The sequence below is a fragment of the Poromitra crassiceps genome (assembly GCF_964638095.1).
Source record: "Poromitra crassiceps genome assembly, chromosome: 9".
Classification (NCBI taxonomy): domain Eukaryota; kingdom Metazoa; phylum Chordata; class Actinopteri; order Beryciformes; family Melamphaidae; genus Poromitra; species Poromitra crassiceps.
Window position 1 is genome coordinate 52,778,748 of NC_139630.1, and position 20,000 is coordinate 52,798,747.

General features: G+C 42.7%; 1 protein-coding gene across 1 annotated transcript in view; it reads right to left on the reverse strand.

Moving 5' to 3' along the window:
- Positions 1-17,617: 17,617 nt before the first annotated feature.
- The window catches only part of ppp1r14c (protein phosphatase 1, regulatory (inhibitor) subunit 14C), a 36,945-nt gene continuing 34,562 nt past the window's right edge, over positions 17,618-20,000 (reverse strand). The window contains exon 4 of the mRNA XM_083642722.1: positions 17,618-20,000. This exon is cut by the window's right edge and continues 169 nt beyond it. The gene's annotated coding sequence lies outside the window, so the exon portion shown is untranslated.

Here is a 20,000-nt window from a genome sequence, read left to right on the forward strand (position 1 = left end):
AATGGAATGCACGGTTAGCTGAGAGTGGAATAGAGGAGGTCTATCCGAGCGCGTGCATATATGGTTTGTCATGACATCTTGGACACGGGGGTGTCCAGTGTCCAGTAGCTGTCCAGAAATGTCACCATTAGTGCCTTTGGGTGGGTTTGACGGGCCGCCATATTTGTTTTACTCCTACTGGCCTTAGCTGAGAGTGGGATGTCATAGAGGAGGTCTACCCGAGCGCATGCATATATGGTTTGTGCTGACATCTTGGACACGGGGGTGTCCAGTGTCCAATTTGTAAAGGCTATCCAGGCCAGTGAACAGCATGTATCTGTTTAGATACTGACCAGCAGGGCCGGCCCGCCCTATATGCGAACCAAGCGGCTGCCTAGGGCCCCGGGAGTTGGGCCCCCCCCCCCCCCCCCCCAAAAAAAAAGGTAACGCTTTAGAATACAGCCCGCAAATAAGCATGTAGTTATAGTATAACAACGGGGTTTAGGGCTGTAGTTATAGTCTAACTACGGGGTTTAAGGAGTGAATTATAAGATCTGTACTTATAGTCTAACTACGGGGTTTAAGGAGTGAATTATAAGATCTGTACTTATAGTCTAACTACGGGGTTTAAGGAGTGTAGTTAGAGTATAACAACAGGGTTTAAGGAGTGTAGTTATGGTATAACAACGGGGTTTAAGGAGTGTAGTTATGGTATAACAACGGGGTTTAAGGAGTGTAGTTAGAGTATAACAATGGGGTTTAAGGAGTGTAGTTAGAGTATAACTACGGGGTTTAAGGAGTCTAGTTAGAGTATAACAACGGGGTTTAAGGAGTGTAGTTAGAGTATAACAACAGGGTTTAAGGAGTGTAGTTATAGTCTAACAACGGGGTTTAAGGAGTGTAGTTAGAGTATAACAACGGGGTTTAAGGAGTGTAGTTAGAGTATAACAACGGGGTTTAAGGAGTGAAAAAATACTTTAACTAGAGGGTAACAAGATCTGTACTTATAGTCTAACTACGGGGTCGCGGGCTGTATTATGAAGCAGGGGACAAATGTTTGTACTTATAGGCTAATTACGGGGTACCACACTGTACTTACAGGGTAACTACAGGGTTTAAGGAGTGTAGTTAGAGTATAACAACTGGGTTTAAGGAGTGTAGTTAGAGTATAACAACGGGGTTTAAGGAGTGTAGTTAGAGTATAACAACGGGGTTTAAGGAGTGTAGTTAGAGTATAACAACGGGGTTTAAGGAGTGTAGTTAGAGTATAACAACGGGGTTTAAGGAGTGTAGTTAGAGTATAACAACGGGGTTTAAGGAGTGTAGTTATAGTCTAACAACGGGGAGTCCCCTCCTTACAGCACCCCCTACTTAAAAGTACTTCCAGCGCGGATGCCCCCAAACCCCCGCCCCTGGGAGGGGGCCCCTGATCTATATCCTGCTTAGGGCCCCCAGATGGCTAGGGCCGGCCCTGCTGACAAGAACGTTCTCAATGTTATAGAAACAGTTATTGTCATACAGAAACATAATTTGTATTGTATAGCTTCGTTTAAATGCTTAATTTATAGTTTTACTGTGCAAATTTATCATTTTTCAATGGCTTCGGTGTGCTCTATGCTTGTGCAAAAATGTTCTTTTACTCTGAAAAAAGGAGTCACCGGAAGTGCTTATTGTTGTTGCTCACGGAACTCTTTTACTTTGAAAAACCTCACCGGAACTTCTTATATTCGCTAGCTCTTATATTCGCTCACATTACACAGCTAGCATATTCGCTCACACAACACACAGCTAGCATATTCGCTGACACGACACGGCTAACAGAAGCCATGGTCTGCGTGTGTAAATATTTTTGAGCGGTCTACCTTACTTACCGATTTCCCCCATTTCATTAGTATATTTTACAACTGTAATGACCAACAGCAGACGGTATGTATGGATTGGTTGATAATCACGAATATATCAACTGGAGGCTCCGTAGCACTGAGAGAGGAAAAAGCTCCTCGCTCCTATGAACTCGGATGAATGGTTTAGTTAGCTGTGAAGCTAATGGTGCTAACGTTTATTGGATATTTGAAGAACAACGTTTGTTGTCAGTAAAATGTCCAGGAGGAAAAGTTCCTGTGTCACTGTATGGAAATGTATCATGTCCAAAACCTGACAACATTGGTGAACTAGCGACAAGCTGCTGCTGTTTAAGAGATATTTTGGCTGTTAGAAGATAGCAGAGTACAAGGAGGATTCTTTGCCTGAGTCCAGACATTCAGATCTTCCCACTCCACTGAGTTGACTGCTTCTGAAGAAGGAAATGGAGTGTAACGAGGTAACCATTCAGTCTGATATCAGGCTAGAATCTTCTTGTTCCAAAAAGAACGAGCAACACTGTTGGACACTGCTGGACACCGATTTAAATCCTGTAGTGCGGTTACACAGAGTAGCCATACCTCCAGACTTCCAGCAGCTGTTGGTCATTAAAGAAGAAGTTTCCCCTAAGCTGGCGGAGTGGAGCCCCATTCTGGACCAGGAGAGCACAGAGCCCCCACACATTAAAGAGGAACAGGAGGAACTCTGGATCACTCAGAATGGAAACCAGCTTCAGGAGGGCCCAGAGCCCCCACACATTAAAGAGGAACAGGAGGACCTCTGCATCAGTCAGATTGGAGAGCAACTCCAGGAGGACCCAGAGCACCCACCCATTAAAGAGGAACTCTGCATCAGTCAGGAGGGAGAGCAACTTCAAGGTCTGGAGGAGGCCCATACCAAGTTCAAATTCACTCCTCTTCCTGTGAAGAGTGAAGATGATGAAGATAAACCTCAGTCCTCACAGCTTCATCAAAGCCAAACTGAGGAGAACAGAGAGGCAGAGCCTCTAGTCAGCAGCTCAATTGAACAGATGAAAACAGAAGCTGATGGAGAGGACTGTGGAGCATCAGAACCAGCAGGTGCTGGCAAGAGTGCAGACTCTTCGGAGACTGAAGACAGTGATGATTGGACGGAAACTAGTCAACACCTGTCAGGTTTGGATTCACAGAAAAACACTGAAGTTCTTGGGAATAAAGTCCACACAGGAGATAATGCATTTAAATGCTCAGTCTGTGGTAACAGTTTTGGTCAGAAAATAACCTTGAAAGAACACATGAGTGTCCACACAGGAGATAACGCATTTAAATGCTCAGTCTGTGGTAACAGTTTTGGACGAAAAGGAACCTTGAAAGAACACATGAGTGTCCACACAGGAGATAAACCATTTAAATGCTCAGTCTGTGTTAACAGTTTTGGTCGAAAAAGAACCTTGAAAGAACACATGAGAGTCCACACAGGAGATAAACCATTTAAATGCTCAGTCTGTGGTAAGAGTTTTGGTTGTAAACAATATTTGACAAAACACGTGATGGTCCACACAGGAGATAACGCATGCTCAGTCTGTGGTAAGAGTTTTGGTCGAAAAACAACCTTGAAAGAACACATGAGAGTCCACACAGGAGATGAACCATTTACATGCTCAGTCTGTGGTAAGAGTTTTGGTTGTAAACAATATTTGACAAAACACGTGATGGTCCACACAGGAGATAAAGCATTTAAATGCTCAGTCTGTGGTAACAGTTTTGGTCAAAAAATAACCTTGAAAGAACACATACTGAGTGTCCACACAGGAGATAACGCGTTTAAATGCTCAGTCTGTGGTAACAGTTTTGGACGAAAAGGAACCTTGAAAGAACACATGAGTGTCCACACAGGAGATAAACCATTTAAATGCTCAGTCTGTGGTAACAGTTTTGGTCGAAAAAGAACCTTGAAAGAACACATGAGAGTCCACACAGGAGATAAACCATTTAAATGCTCAGTCTGTGGTAAGAGTTTTGGTTGTAAACAATATTTGACAAAACACGTGATGGTCCACACAGGAGATAACGCATGCTCAGTCTGTGGTAAGAGTTTTGGACAAAAAGGAACCTTGAAAGAACACATGAGAGTCCACACAGGAGATAAACCATTTAAATGCTCAGTCTGTGGGAGCAGTTTTGGACGAAAAAGAACCTTGAAAGAACACATGCGAGTCCACACAGGAGATAAACCATGTAAATGCTCAGTCTGTGGTAAGAGTTTTGGACAAAAAGGACCCTTGAAAGAACACATGCGAGTCCACACAGGAGATAAACCATTTAAATGCTCAGTCTGTGGGAGCAGTTTTGGACGAAAAAGAACCTTGAAAGAACACATGCGAGTCCACACAGGAGATAAACCATTTAAATGCTCAGTCTGTGGTAAGAGTTTTGGACAAAAAGGAACCTTGAAAGAACACCTGGTAGTCCACACAGGAGATAAACAATTTAAATGCTCAGTCTGTGGTAAGAGTTTTGGTTGTAAACAATATTTGAAAATACACATTAGAGTCCACACAGGAGATAAACCATGTAAATGCTCAGTCTGTGGGAAATGTTTTACTTTTAAAGGAAACCTGAACAGACACATGATACTCCACACAGCAGAGTTAACTTAATATTGGGCTGGACAATATTTCAATGTTGTCATTGTCTATCAATGTCAACATATTGTGAGAACATTGGTTGATTTTCATAACAATTCTGTTCTAAATGAATGATAAAATGCAATTTATTTGTGTCTTAAAATCAGATGAAACAAATGAGGGAATATTATTTGAAAATTACATCTTTGTTTCTTATATTATCCTGCATTTCCATTGTTCAATTGAGACAGGGTATCCGCGGGGTTAGAGATGTAACGGTATGAAAATTTCACATCACGATTATCGTGACCAAAATGATCAGTTATCATGGTAATACGGTAATCACGGTACCACGGTTTTAATGATAATGAAAATTGTAAACGGTACGATTATCGTAAGGAATTTTATTATGGTTATCATTAAAACCGGTTATCATTACATCCCTACGCGGGGTCTTGAAAAGTTTTAAAAGTTGATAAATCAATTTAGGGACAATTAAGACCCTTAAAAAGTATTAAAAAGTCTTACTCGCCATTTGATGAAGTAGCCTATTCAATTTTGTAGATATTGTTCTGATTGTGTTAAATTGTCATATATGATGTCGTCTCATATCGATCGCAGACCCCTGAATTGCATTTAATTGAATCAAAATCCTATCGTGGCAGACTTTGTGATATCAGCAAATATTGTATCATTGTCCAAATAATCTAGTATACAATATTGTATCGTGATGAAACTTGTGATTTACACCCCTATCGCTGATGTGATGAAAGTGGCGTTGAGGTCTTGAAATACATATTGAAAGCTCTGTGGTGATTAGCTATTGTCTTCGTGGCATTGTGATTATGATTTAATTCATTATGGAAGATACAGTACATGTTGGTTTAACAGATGTAAATAACAATTCCTACATACATGTAAAGTGACGCTTATAATATGGGCAGACCATTTGGGCTCTATAACGTTATGTAATGTGACATACAGATCACCACATTTCAATAAATATAAAGTTTTTGCACATTTGAATGCTGTTTGTTTTGCTCTTCTGTATATATTGGACATTAACGCTGACTTGTCTTGAGGTAATTTCCACCAAGCTCAGTTAAAAGAATATGGTAATTTAATGTGTCAATGATTGTTGGAAAACATACTTTATCGATAGAACATAACCTAAAAACATTAAAACAAGCAAATTACAATATTCTCCGGTCACTGGCAGATACATACAAATGGTTCAAATCAAAGTCTCAAATCTGTCAGCAGTTGGCTTGTTATTGCAATGATATCCTAGGTTGAACATGGACTGATTAATATTAACCTGCAGAGTAATATGTTAATGTTAGCATTATAATATCAGGCGAGCAGAATAGTAAATAATGAGCCATGCACCTGACCGTTAATGTTACAACATTTAATAGCGTTAATTTTCACAAATCCTTTGATCCAGGCATACCAACAAGGGCCTTCACTTCAAGCTCTGTTGTCGGTGTTTTGATGTAGTCTGGACCCAGGACGTTGGTGATGGCCCAACAGACTTGTCAGATGATGACTGAAACAGTTTGTTGAGATAATCCAAATGCATTAGCGGTTTTCCTCGGTCTCGCCTCGTCTGACATAATCACTGATGACATCATCACTGATGACATCATGATGTCATCAGTGTGTGTGTGTCTATCTCATGTGTCTATGTGTGTGTACACATAGACAGACACATACGCACATTCATATAGGTCATTTCGACACAGACAGACATACGCACATTCATATAGGTCATTTTGACACAGACAGACACATTCATATTCACAGACACATTCATATAGGTCATTTTGACACATAGACACATACGCACATTCATATAGGTCATTTTGACACAGACAAACACATACGCACATTCATATAGGTCATTTTGACACAGACACATACGCACATTCATATAAGTCATTTTGACACAGACAGACACATACGCACATTCATATAGGTCATTTTGATACATAGACAGACAGATACTCACATTCATATAGGTCATTTTGACACATAGACAGACAGATACTCACATTCATATAGGTCATTTTGACACATACACAGACAGATACTCACATTCATATAGGTCATTTTTAGTCTCCAATCCACTTGACTTGCATGTCTTCAGCCTGTGGGGGAAGCCAGAGCAGCCGGAGGAAACTAACACGGCCAGAACATGTGGAGCTTTTATTTTGAAGGAAACATACATGACCATTTTGCAGTTTAGGAGTGGGCATAAGTTCATAATGTATATGAATGAACACAAGATTGCCAGAAAACAATTTATTATAAAGAATTCAGAACCATGAACAAAATAACAATTTATTCCACAGTGTATTTGGACAGCCGCCTCAGAGTAGAAAAGATAAAGCTCTATACTCTTTGCTTACATTTATCTTAACGTTTTGCTTATTTACTGGTCCATTTGATTAAGAATACATTCTTATTCATACCAACAGCCTGCTGCAGAAATAACATTCACAACTGAACTGACCATCAGCAGCTCACTGGAGCAGTAGGGCTCTCACTTGCTGATGGACACTACCTTACATTTGCTAAGGGATTCAAACCAACAACTCAACAGTCACAAGCCGTCTTCTCCAATCTCAACACTTTAGGTCACTGTCATCCCATGTAGTTTGCGCGTGTGAATTGTGAGACATTACAGGGAGTGTTGCTATTGCCCCATACTGCCTGCAGAGGGAGCACTATTCCTACTCTAAAAATCCAAATTTAACAAAATCAATGGCATTCATTTTATGGGGGTTGAATAATGCCTATCGCTCGCTCCGTTTCCATCATCATTTTAACACCATCACATTTGGCTGTTATTGATGGAATAGAATATAGGTTTTAATGGCCTGGATATTTGCGCTTTAAATTTACGCTTCAAATCTCATTGTAAAAGTAATCAATCTACAAAAAACATGGATTGCATCAATATAGTTCCCTACTATTAAATCATTGAAAGCTTGTGTTTCACCTGACATGTATCGTGCAAAAATGCATTTCAAAAAGGTAAAATGTGAAATGAGACCAAGATAAAACCGACACGTTATTATAACCCAATGATATTTGAGCAAGGATTTAGTGCTCCTGGATGAATATGTATGCTAATCTCTGTGCTATTTGCCAGAATGTGCAGGCTTACCCCATAGACCCCCAGGATGATGGCTGCTGATTGGTGCAAGGGAAACCGTAACCAAGGCAACCAGCTGTTTGGCAATTCCTCTGGTGGAACCAAGAGATACTGGCCTGCAGGATATGGGATGGGATGTCTTTTAAGAAGCATGGTTATTTTACAGACACACACACACGCTGACACACACACACACACACACACACACACACATGCACACGCTGTCCCCCGGGTCTTGGGATTTCTCGCTCTCAAAATGATCTCGCTCTTTCTCTCTCACTCTCTCTCTGTCTGTCTCACTCTCTCTCTCTCTCTCTCCCTCCCTCTCTTTTCCCCTCTTTTTATCTTTCCTCTGAGGTTTAACCCAAGCCTCTTTTATGTCCTTGTTTGTTTTCCAGACATCTCTGTGTTTGTTTCCCCCCTGCCCCTGTCTCTTTTGTGTATACTGTGCTTGTGTGTGTGTGTGTGTGTGTGTGTGTTTGTGTGTGTGTGTGTATGTGTGCGCGCGACCGCGTGTGCGTGCGTGCACGTGTGTGTGTGTGTGCACGTGCGTGCGTGTGTGTGTGTGTGTGTGTGCGTGCGCGTGCGTGTGTGTGTGTGCTTGTATGCGTGCGTGTGCGTGTGTGTGTGTGTGTTGGTTTGTAGTCTGTATTGATATTAGTCTGTTGGGCTGAGCTGAGGAGGTCAAGAGGTGTAAGTCAGGAGGTGGTTAGGCCTGAGGTGAGGTTCAGGGTCGTGTGTGTGTGTGTGTGTGTGTGTGTGTGTGTGCGTGCATGCGTGCGTGCGTGTGCATTTGGCACCCTCAGCATGACAGCCTCAGATGTCTGTAATTGGTTCCCAGGGGAATGAGATCTTGCAGGATCACAGAGGAAGGATGCCATGATTGCTCATCAATAAATCCACACCATAAACACACACACACACACGCACACACACACACACACACACACACGCACAGTGTTGGATGCCGATAGCCGATACACCTGCTGGCCTTGAGTTAGGGGGGTTGGTGTTCTCCTAAATGGGGACATGAGTTGATGGGAATTGTCAGACATTTCTCATTTGGAAGTCTGGTCCTCAGCTGATTCACGCTCAGGGCTTTCCATGGAAGCTGAGAAACAGCTGGGGGGGGCGGGCGGCAGAGGTGGAATAAGCAGATCGAGGAACTGATTGATCTTGAGGGCGAGACCCCTCTCCGCTCCTCGCTGATTCATGTGTGTGTGTGTGTGTGTGTGTGTGTGTGTGTGTGTGTTCTATGTACAGGACATAGCATGGGGCCAGTGGAGATGAGGACAGTGGTCAGATACATGCACTAATCTGGGACACATTACATGCATGTTTTGTATAAGCAGTGCTTTTGGTATTTTCTTTGTACTTTTCCTTTAAGACTGACTGCATCTCCCTCTGTCTCTGTTTTTCTCTCTCTTTCTCTCTCTCGCTTCTCCCTCCCTCCCCCCTCGGTCTGTCTCTGTCTGTCTCTGTCCTCAGAATACCTTCCAAGCAGCAGACAGGACCGTGTCTCCATAGCAACATAATGCCATTCATGTCATTGTTTGACCAGTGTGAGCTCTTGCACAGCTTTGCCGTTCACTTCCACATCTCCATTGATAAAACAAAATGCACCAGCCAATCAGAGGGCTGCTGCTCCATTAACCTGCCCAGGAATACCAGGCCGTGGTCTCTCATTGGTCGAGTACTCCTATGAGGACATGTAGGTCAGTGCAGGACACAGGCAAATCAAGTGGGATATCATAATAGAGTGTCAAACCTTGAATAACCCTGGCAATTGTAGCGATCTCCTGTGTGCAAACCTATGTTGATGATTATGATCGTTGTTGTTTTCATGTTAGGGACAAAACATACATGTGTTGTTTTGATGATCAAACTTTGTAATTATCTTTCACCATGTGATTCACCAGAAGCAGATGGTGTTATGGACACACACACACACACACACACACACACACGCACACACACACACACACACTCAGCTGTATAGTGATAATGCATGCATGCTGTATGTGGGCCTGAGAACTGTCACAGCATGACCAGTCACATCCCTTCATCCATCTGATGCACAGAAAGGGCCAATCACAGCAAAGAAAGCAAACCTCCAAAACAACCACTTCATATACAAACAATAGCAGATGGCTATGTGGTGACCCGAGGAAATAGAGCTATTCATTTTAAATGCCTGCAATTAATCCATCAGGTTGTCATGGCCGTATAGTAGGGGTGTCACGATACACTCAGTTCACGATACGATACGTATCACGATACTGGGTTCACGATAACGATACGATACGATACGATTTTAACAATATTTTTTTAAACTTGAATAATGACAATATATGACTGGAAAAGTAGTATTTTATTTGAAATGCACAAATACAAAACATGCTGTTGTGGGAAATTGTTATTACAATAACAACTAGAAAAAACATGAGATTGGAGATAAGGCTTATCTTGAAATAGAATGAGTTACACCGTCACTTAGATTTACTTTGAACTAAAAGGTTTCTCAGCAGTATAAATTCTCATTATGCATCTTCAGTTTTTCTTCAAACTCAAACAACAAGACTTTTCTTAATCTATTTTTTATGCATCTTCAGTTTTTCCTGTCAAGTAAACAGTTTTGCCAGAAACTCAATTGAATGGTTTCTCTCCTGTATAACTTCTCATGTGTCTCTTCAGAGACTTCTTCAACTGAACTACTTTCCACACATTGAACTTCAACAAACAAAGACGTTTCTTAGTCTATTTAAAAAATTTTTTTTTTTTTTTTTTTTTTTTTTTTTTGCGATATGAGATTTCATCTCAACGATACATTTCGTGGGACGATATATTGTGACACCCCTACCGTATAGTCTAGATTAGAATGTAATGCTTTCGATAGGATCATCCAGCCATCCCCTGTGGCCTGTGCTGGATCAACTTAAGACCAGCTGATTATCGGGCGTCCGGGTAGCGGTAGATTCCCTGCCTACCAACACAAGGGTCGCGGGTTCGCACCCACGTGTTAACCTCCGGCTTGGTCGGGGCGTCCATACAGGCACGATTGGCTGTGCCTGACGGTGGGAAGCCGGATTGGGGGTATGTTTCCTGGTCGCTGCGCCTCCTCTGGTCAGTTGGGGGCGCCTGGTCGGGGCGGAAGAGAACTGGTGGGAATAGCGTGATCCTCCCACGTGCTATGTCCTACCGGTGAAGCTCCCCCTGTCAGGTGAAAAGAAGCGGCTGGCATGTGTCGGAGGAAGCATGGCGCTAGTCTCGGCTTTCCCCAGATTGGCAGAGGGTGGAGCAGCATGGGGATAAATTGGCCAAGTATAATTGGGGAGAAAATGGGGGGAAATCAGAAAAAAAGACCAGCTGATTATTAATAAGACATTAAATACAGGACAGATATGAACTGTGACCAGCAGCAGCAGGTAGGTAGGTGCTTGTTTAGATACAGAACCTGTTATCTCAATACAATAATAATAGTGTCTATAATAGTGCTCAGCTTCTACTCATACAGTATCTATATGTTCTGATGGCACTACAGTGAAGTGTACTGTATAATACAATAATAATGGCTGATTTGTTCAGATTTCACAAAGGAGGTGGTGACCTTCATTCATCCCTGACAAGTGATTTGGTTCATCAGAGTGTAGCCTACAGTATTTGTGGATGTAAGACGCTATCTCCCTTCATCCATGAAAACATACCAGCAGCAGTGATACTGTAGTTCAGGGGTCGGCAACAGGCGGCCCGCGGGCCAAAATTGGCCCGCCTCCGATAATATCTGGCCCGCCAGATGATTTTGCAAAAAAAAAAATAAAAAAAAAAAAATCTTTTTTTACAGTGCACCTGAACGCAACATGCAAGATACCCACTGAATAAGTGTCCAAATGTTCACGTCATTCTGGCCAATACTCCACTTCTGTTATAGCATTTCAGTCTGGAATATGGAATATCTTTCAATAATCTTTATGACTAAAAGGCTACATTGAAGTAGAAATTTAAATAATAAACTCATTGGTTTTGGATTTATTTAGCTTCAAGAGTGCATTTTTGTTTGTGTGACCCTCAACACAGGCTTTGAGAATCCCGGGCCACTTACTGATACTTATGTTTAAATTAACCCACTCATATTCTGGTTTATTTCAAGAAAAACATTTCGGCTAGTGGAAATTCTAATTGGCTGGTAACTTTAAAATCTAGCAGCCATATTGGCAGGTGGTCAAAAAAGTTAATTTCAAGCCCTGAGAGCAGGTGGTGACATAGGAGTGAGTGAGAAAAGGATCAAATATTGGTGGTTAAGAGACTGAATAATGACATCACAACTGTTAATTTAAAATTAATATTCCTCTAAACCTGGCTTATTCAAATGCCCCAAATTTTCCGCGCTGGCGCCGTTCGGCCCCTCAGCAAAACCTGGTAGCGAGGACATTTTTTGTGGCCCTCTCTATCATCAAAGTTGCCCATCCATGGGTTACGGCATGACAATATTTGTTCGGCCCCCGGCAACAATCTGGGTTTCTCATGTGGCCCCCGATGAAAAATAGTTGCCTACCCCTGTAGTTACTGAACTGAATGCAGGTAGAAAGGCCAGCCTTGATTTGAACTTAATGTTGTTGCTATGCTTCCTCACTCAGACAGCGGCGCTCACTCACTCACATCTGCTGTGCTTCCTGGCCTCCAGCAGCAGCGGCGCTAACGTTAACAGCGGTGGACAATGAAGGCAACAAAGAAGAGTGCGTGGGCTTCTTGCACCACCAAGGCTGCCATTTACGCTCCAAGAATGAGAGCTGTAACATTGATGTCTGGAGAGCTGCAACACTGAATGGGCTCAGCGGAGTGAAAGTAAAGACATTGCCTGGAGATGAGCTGCACATTTCGCTGCACACACACACACACACACATACACACACACACACAAACACACACACACACACACACGGGAATACCATGATGTGTGCATGTGTGCATGTGTGTTATACAGTATTTATAAAGTCAAGAAAGGAGGTTATTCTAGAGCAGCAACACATACTCCTTTTGAAAAATAGCCTAATTGACTTTGAGGGGACAAGGACTTTCAAACATTCTCTCTCTCTCTTCAAGTTGATATGAGGCTGAGGCCAAACTGCACGTCGTGTGAGTGAGTGAGCAGTGTGTGACGCCACTGACGCGTTGCCCCGCCATTTGTCTGATGCTGCAATTAGGTTCCGCAGTGATGGAGACGAGATGGTCTCTACTGTATCTGCTAGCTGAGGGGACCAACCTAACTGTATATCTGCTAGATGAGGGGACCAACCTAACTGTATCTGCCAGCTGAGGGGACCAACCTAACTGTATCTGCTAGCTGAGGGGACCAACCTAACTGTATATCTGCTAGATGAGGGGACCAACCTAACTGTATCTGCCAGCTGATGGGACCAACCTAACTGTATCTGCTAGCTGAGGGGACCAACCTAACTGTATCTGCCAGCTGATGGGACCAACCTAACTGTATCTGCTAGCTGAGGGGACCAACCTAACTGTATATCTGCTAGATGAGGGGACCAACCTAACTGTATCTGCCAGCTGATGGGACCAACCTAACTGTATCTGCTAGCTGAGGGGACCAACCTAACTGTATATCTGCTAGATGAGGGGACCAACCTAACTGTATCTGCTAGCTGAGGGGACCAACCTAACTGTATCTGCTAGCTGATGGGACCAACCTAACTGTATCTGCCAGCTGATGGGACCAACCTAACTGTATCTGCTAGCTGAGGGGACCAACCTAACTGTATCTGCTAGCTGAGGGGACCAACCTAACTGTATCTGCCAGCTGATGGGACCAACCTAACTGTACTCTGCCAGCTGATGGGACCAACCTAACTGTACTCTGCCAGCTGAGGGGACCAACCTAACTGTACCTGCCAGCCGAGGGGACCAACCTAACTGGGACGGACGATACTGGAGCCGCCCTACTTCTCTACCTCTCTCTCGCACCCCCTTCATCTGTCTATCTGTCCTTTTATTATCCCAGTCCCCCCATCTCTCTCTCTCTCTCTCTGAAACCTAAGTACTGGCATGATGAATCACTGTATCCACGGGGGAGAGGGAGAAAGGGGGAGAACAGAGGGATGCGGTGGAGGAGAGTGGGGGATGGAGAGAAGAGGCTAGGGAACATATAGGATGAAGAGAGAGTGGCAAAATGAGAAGGGGGAGGGGACGAAATGAAATATACAGTAGAGGGCAGATATTTACAATGAGGAGATTGTAATAATGCTGCAATGCTGTATTGCCATTGTAGCCTACTCCTCTGTAGACCTACACAGTGCAGCCAGCAGGCATGAGACTGGACCTGCATAATAACAGCGCACAAAAATGACAGGTTTACCCTATTGCCAATTTCATTTAATTTCAATGTACAATGTTCCATTCTTGAACAACTGCTTCCATTCAGTGTCAAGATGTTCTCATGGTGGAACGTGACGGATGCCATGTTGAGGAGCGTGCTGCTGTGCGCCGACTGAAGCGAGGAGGAGGAGGAGGAAGAGGAGGAGGGGGGGGGGGGGTGGTACATGTAGCTGCTGTCCTTAGCTATTCTCCTCACAATCACCTTGCAGTCGCAATTATTCCAGGCGATGTGCACGAGCGCTCCCTGCCTGCCTGCCAGCCAGCAGCCCCAGCTGTGGGAAAGTGGGTCATAGAATTTAAAGGCACAGAGTCACACATCCCTCTCCCAACACGCACGCAGCAACACTGCCAGTATGTTGAACGTAGCTGGGAGCACTTTAAAACCACTCTAGGCAGTTTCTAAAGGACAAATACAAATGCTCCCATTTATGACAGTTATATTGTTTTTGATGTACCAACTGCTGACGAACCAATTGTATTTGAATCTGACATTATTATGATTATATTTCCCTGCATTTTACTTTTATTGCTCGATAATCAATCTTATGAGTATTTCATCTTGTTATGTTTAATAGATATGCATTTTATTGTATTTGACTGTGTTTTATTTTGTAACAGGTACTTTTAATGACATCTAGGGATGGGCAAACTAGCCTTGGGCTATAAATGCTGTGGTACAGGACATCATTATGTTTTAATTCTTCACGTTGTAAACATATGTACGCAGTGTTGGGGGTAACTCATTACAAAAGTAACATATTACATTTAATATATTACTTTTAGCAGTGACTCAGTAATATAACTTATTACTTATAGGATTTCAGTAATATTATACCAGTTACTTTGTCAAGTAACTCAAGTTACAAATTGAGTTACATTTTATTAAATCAAAGCACATATTTAAAAAAAAAAGATACAATAATTTCCAAATCAAACTGTGTTTTTATGCAAATAACAATTATAGATGACAATGACAAAGGAAAAGAATACCATTTAGAATTTTGGATTGTTTACATTGACTTCAAGGCGGTTTAAATTATTTTTTGGGATGGTTCTGGGGTGGCGATGTCATTCTGCTGCTGCTGTTGTTTTGGTCAAGTAATGCAAAAGTAGTGTAGTAAGTAACGATTTACTCTACACAGAAAGTAGTACTATAAAGTAACTTATTACTTTCAAATGAAAGTAACTAGTAATATGTAGTATATTATAAGTAACTTGCCCAACACTGTATATGTACGTGTATCTGTCCCTACACAAATAAATAAATGAAATATTTTATATTTCCTGCAGTGAAACCCGCAAGGCTGTTTGTGTCTGTAGAGATGTGTGTCATAAATGATGTTCTCCTCAGGATGAAGTTGGATCGCAAGCACCGAGTCCATGTCTCCACAACTGGCCTATATTCTTCCACATGACTGCCCTTTAGAAAATATATGACCTATAGTTTATAGTGAGGGTGACTTGTTCCTTCACAGATCAACGATTTTTATAACATTACGTTTTATTGCGATTATTCTTTCTCATCCTTTTAAGCTTGCGCTTGTATCAGCGATCACTTTCTACCTAGTTATAATGTAGGCTACTTACACGTTCTCCAACTTGTCAAATACTGACGATCGGTCAGGACCCCATGGCATGCATGGGCCCAGGTACCCCTTTTTTGTTTTTCAACATGCAGGGTAGTCCAATAGAATGCCCACAGCATCTCACATAGCCTACCATGTCTGTAACCTTCGAATATGCACCGAGGTCAAAATTCAAAGTTAAAAATATGGACGGCACAGTGGCTCAGTGGTTAGCATTGTTGCCTCACAGCAAGAAGGTCCCGGGTTTGAACCCCGGTCCGTCCCAGGTCCTTTCTGTGTGGAGTTTGCATGTTCTCCCCGTGTTTGTGTGGGGTTCTTCCCACCACCAAAAGACATGTTAGGGTTAATACTCCTGATACTCCTCCTCAGGGCCAGCCCTAGCCATCTGGGGGCCCTAAGCAGGATATAGATTAGGGGCCCCCTCCCAGGGGCGGGGGTTTGGGGGCATCCGCGCTGGAAGTACTTTTAAGTAGGGGGTGCTGTAAGAAGGGGACTCTCGGTGCTGCCCTTTGACGTTTTTTGGACTTTTAGCCATATTTAGAGGAATATTTAAAACAAACAAACGTGACGATGATGACGCTCGTTTGTAGCCCTATCAGTGTCAAGCAAGCGTGTAGAACCCAGCAGCCATAGGGGTTGCCAGGTCAGTTAAACCAGGGGTTCCCAACCTTTTTTGTGCCAAGGACCGGTAGATACATGCAGGACCGGTTGTCAATTGTAATGGTTTTAGTTACATATATATTTACTCACCAGGTGGCGACAAAAGGTAAATAACAGCCTTTTGTGTTGTACTGTACGTAGCCTACAGTATTTATGTTTTTGTTTAAACTACAAACATAAATAAACGTCAACCTATATTTTAACTACCACACACAGCCTATAATATTATAGCCTATGTTTATTTTGAAAAAAAAAGGGGGGCCCCTGGCAAATCCCGGGGCTCTAGGCAGCCGTTTAGTTCGCATATAGGGCGGGCCGGCCCTGAGTGCCCCTGACCAAGGCAACGCCAAAGGAACTGGAGTTGGTCCCCGGGCGCTGCATTGCGGCTGGCCACTGGTCCTAGTTCTAGGAAGGTTCCTAGTAGAGGATGGGTCAAATGCAGAGGATAACTTAACTTAAAGCAGGAGCCATGTAGAATCTTCATACTGACATATCTCCAGGTCGAGACCTTTCTAACATTTGGTTTACAGGAGTAGCTCTCCAGGACAAAGTTTTAATTTTCTCATTTCATTGCCAAAAGCCAGCCCTGGCCTAGTTTCACAGGGAACTCTGTTTGTTTTTCCATTTTTAGGGCAAATAGTGACCAAAAAGTGGGAGTTCTACAGTTGATTGGACCACCCTGCACGTTGAAAAATGACAAAAAAGGTGTACCCCGTGGGCCGTGCGTTAAAAGGTGACACCAAGGGGTCAGAACGTCAGTAGGCTATTTGAGGAGTATGTGAGAGGAGAATGTGTTGTACAGTAGGCCAGTAGGCTAGAGTCCATATGTAGCCAGACGTACTGCAGAGCAAGGCTACTCGTGCGCATAGTGAGCAATAACGTAATGCCTGATGAGCATCCAGAAGCAGACAGCTCTCTGTTGATTGGACGCGGTGTGGCACTGAGACGCACGTAACATACTGGCCAACAGGGGGCTCTAATATGCCCCTGGTGCACAAGCAGGCACAGGTGCTCACTTGAACCCTTTCCAGTTCCACACACACACACACATCTTAACTGCATCTGAATGACGTATAGGTACACACGTCATCTGGACATTCTCTGTACTGCACCCAGTCTCCTCCTCAGTCTAAATAAAGCACACAGACCCACACTCCCTTATCAATTATCTGTGGTAGATAAAGAAGGGACACAGGGAGCGCATTCGTTGAAACAGTACAGAGTCATTCTGCCTTTTTATTATCAGCAAAAACAAGACCACACACACACATTACATTTTAAAAACCAGAACGCTTGTCGTGGATGTACAGAAAAACAACAAAACTGCAGAAGAAAAACAGAATATTTTATTCATCATAATAATAATTTAATAAGGTATAAAAAGGAAAGTGTTTTATTTCGTGAAATAAAAACCTTTGGGCCAACGAAAAATGTTCCCCTCAACATGCTACTTTAAAAACACATGCAAACGTAAAGCTTTCTAATATGGACACTTTCCAAATACTCGTGAAATCCAATAAATTATAAAATAGCCTATTGGCTCTGAACAGTCTCTCCACAGAGAAAATCCCGTTGAGTACCTAGATATGGACGCCAGTAGAGCTTGGATGCATCTCAGTTGCCTATGATGGCTTCCTCTCCAACTTCTGCTTCACTGATCTGGAAAACACATGATCTTTCTAAACAAATCAACCATCTAGCTCAGTATGGCAACACCCATCCAGCTCTGTTCAGATCGAGAAAACGAGATGCAAAGAGGAAGCCACTTTAGACTATGAAGATGCACCCCTAAATATCTGCATCAATAAGGACATATTCCTACAGACACACACATCTCTGCGTCGGCCGACAGTGAAAACGCCTTTATACGACTGAAACCTGGGAAGAACAACAAAAACAGCACCATTTTTTTAATTTCCTGGTTTCTTTTCAACGTGACAGCCACGTTGTTTCAACACAAAAAAGGTTCTACAAAGTCATACATGGTAGCTAAGTAAAAAAAAAACTATTTTTTGCTTGATTATAATTTCATAATATCTATACTCTTTATCGTTGTTTTCTCTGTTGTTAGCATGCAAGTCCAGTGCTTTGCAAGTGTTAACGTTAAATTAACAATTTCCCTGCTGTTGTCTTTGGCAGCTGAGGGTATTTTACGCACAGCAGGTTGAGGTCTGCTCCGTTCCGGTCGGTTCGGGATGGACCGCTCGGAAACGGAACCGGGCCCAACCCCTTTACAGAGTCGTGATTGTACCAGAGATTACAGGTTGTGTTGAGTGTGTTGGTGCACAGAGGGTTAACAACAATAAATAACTAAATCCACCTCCTAAATCTGAGCTTATATGCAATAAACGAAGGTATTTTCTGCAACCTGGAAAAGTTAGCAAATATCAGCTTATACTTTATACTTTTAAACTTCCTAGAGTCCTGCGTCCACCTGAAGATGTTTCACAAACATTACAAACAATCTCTGTGAAAGTGTGTCACCTTTGACCTTTAGGATTAATACTCCTGCTTTGGCACTCCTCCCCTTTCCTACAGGACCTGACTGGGTGGCTGATGCCTTTGAGTGTCAAAGGTTCAAGTTGTCCTCAGTCGCTGAGCCAATACCTTATTTGCCTTTAGGGTGTCAGTGGTTGAGGTTCAGTGCTGGGAAGATGGTGAACTACTCCTGAATGTCATTGAAGGCAACATCAACCACTGTTAGAGAGGTGAGTTAGCAGAGGTAATTGAACCAGGGTTTGAGGGACAACTATATTGTTTGGGCTTTGTGCTTGACGCTCACCAAAAACCTAAACAACCAACTGATATGTATTCCTGATGAAACAGCTGGAGGGAGAGAAATGGACATCGCGTGACATGATAAGCTAAGGGCTGCCAATCATTCAGGTCGTGTAGTCTCGCACAGAGAACTGCAACACCCATCATGCCTTGCTTTGTGTTCTAGAACAGCGGGTGAATGGCAAAACTAGATCATTTTAGCATGGTTTGCTAAAAATGTCGGTCTTTACTTACAGTAGGTTCCCCACTCTTTTCCGATTTTGCAGATCACACGAGGGCAGAGTTGGTGTGTTAAAGCGCCGAGATTTTGAGTGAACTTTGGCAAAATAAAACCACACAGCTCCCCTCAAATTTGCAAACATCGGAGCAGTGAGGAGGAGATTGATTTTGAAGTATAGGACCAAAAACCTGCTGAAGACCACATTTCACCAGATGCTAAACTGACTAAAAGAATTACGTGACCAATAAGAGGCAACATACATTGTCAAAAAAGTAAACACCAAACCACCTCAGTAAAAACAACAAAAAACATGAAGCACTTGCGTGTACATAGTGCTACAACTAATGTCACTCCTAGTGGCTACAAAAAAATTTTTTTTACCTCTCCCTTCGTTGGTGTTTGAGTTTGTATGGCTGTTGAAAGGTGGCAACATGGCTCTAAAACGTTGAATTAGGTGGAGTAAATGTTAAAGCGTGGATATGATCGGCTGTATGTGTTGTGTTATGTTATGTTCCAGGGCTTGATATTGTACTGTGCTGTATTGCGTACTGTGCATTAACATGTTAGTTCTGTTTTGTTTACCTAGCCATCTTAATACACCTTGCCATTCTAACGTATGTAATTGTGAATTGAATGACGAGTGCTATACGCAGCAGTTTTATGGTAACGTTATTTGCAGGTTGCGCACTGTTTACTAATGCTGTTATTTTTCGATTAAGTTATTGTTGCGTGAGGACAGTCCGTGTGTTGAGCGCGTTTGAGTAG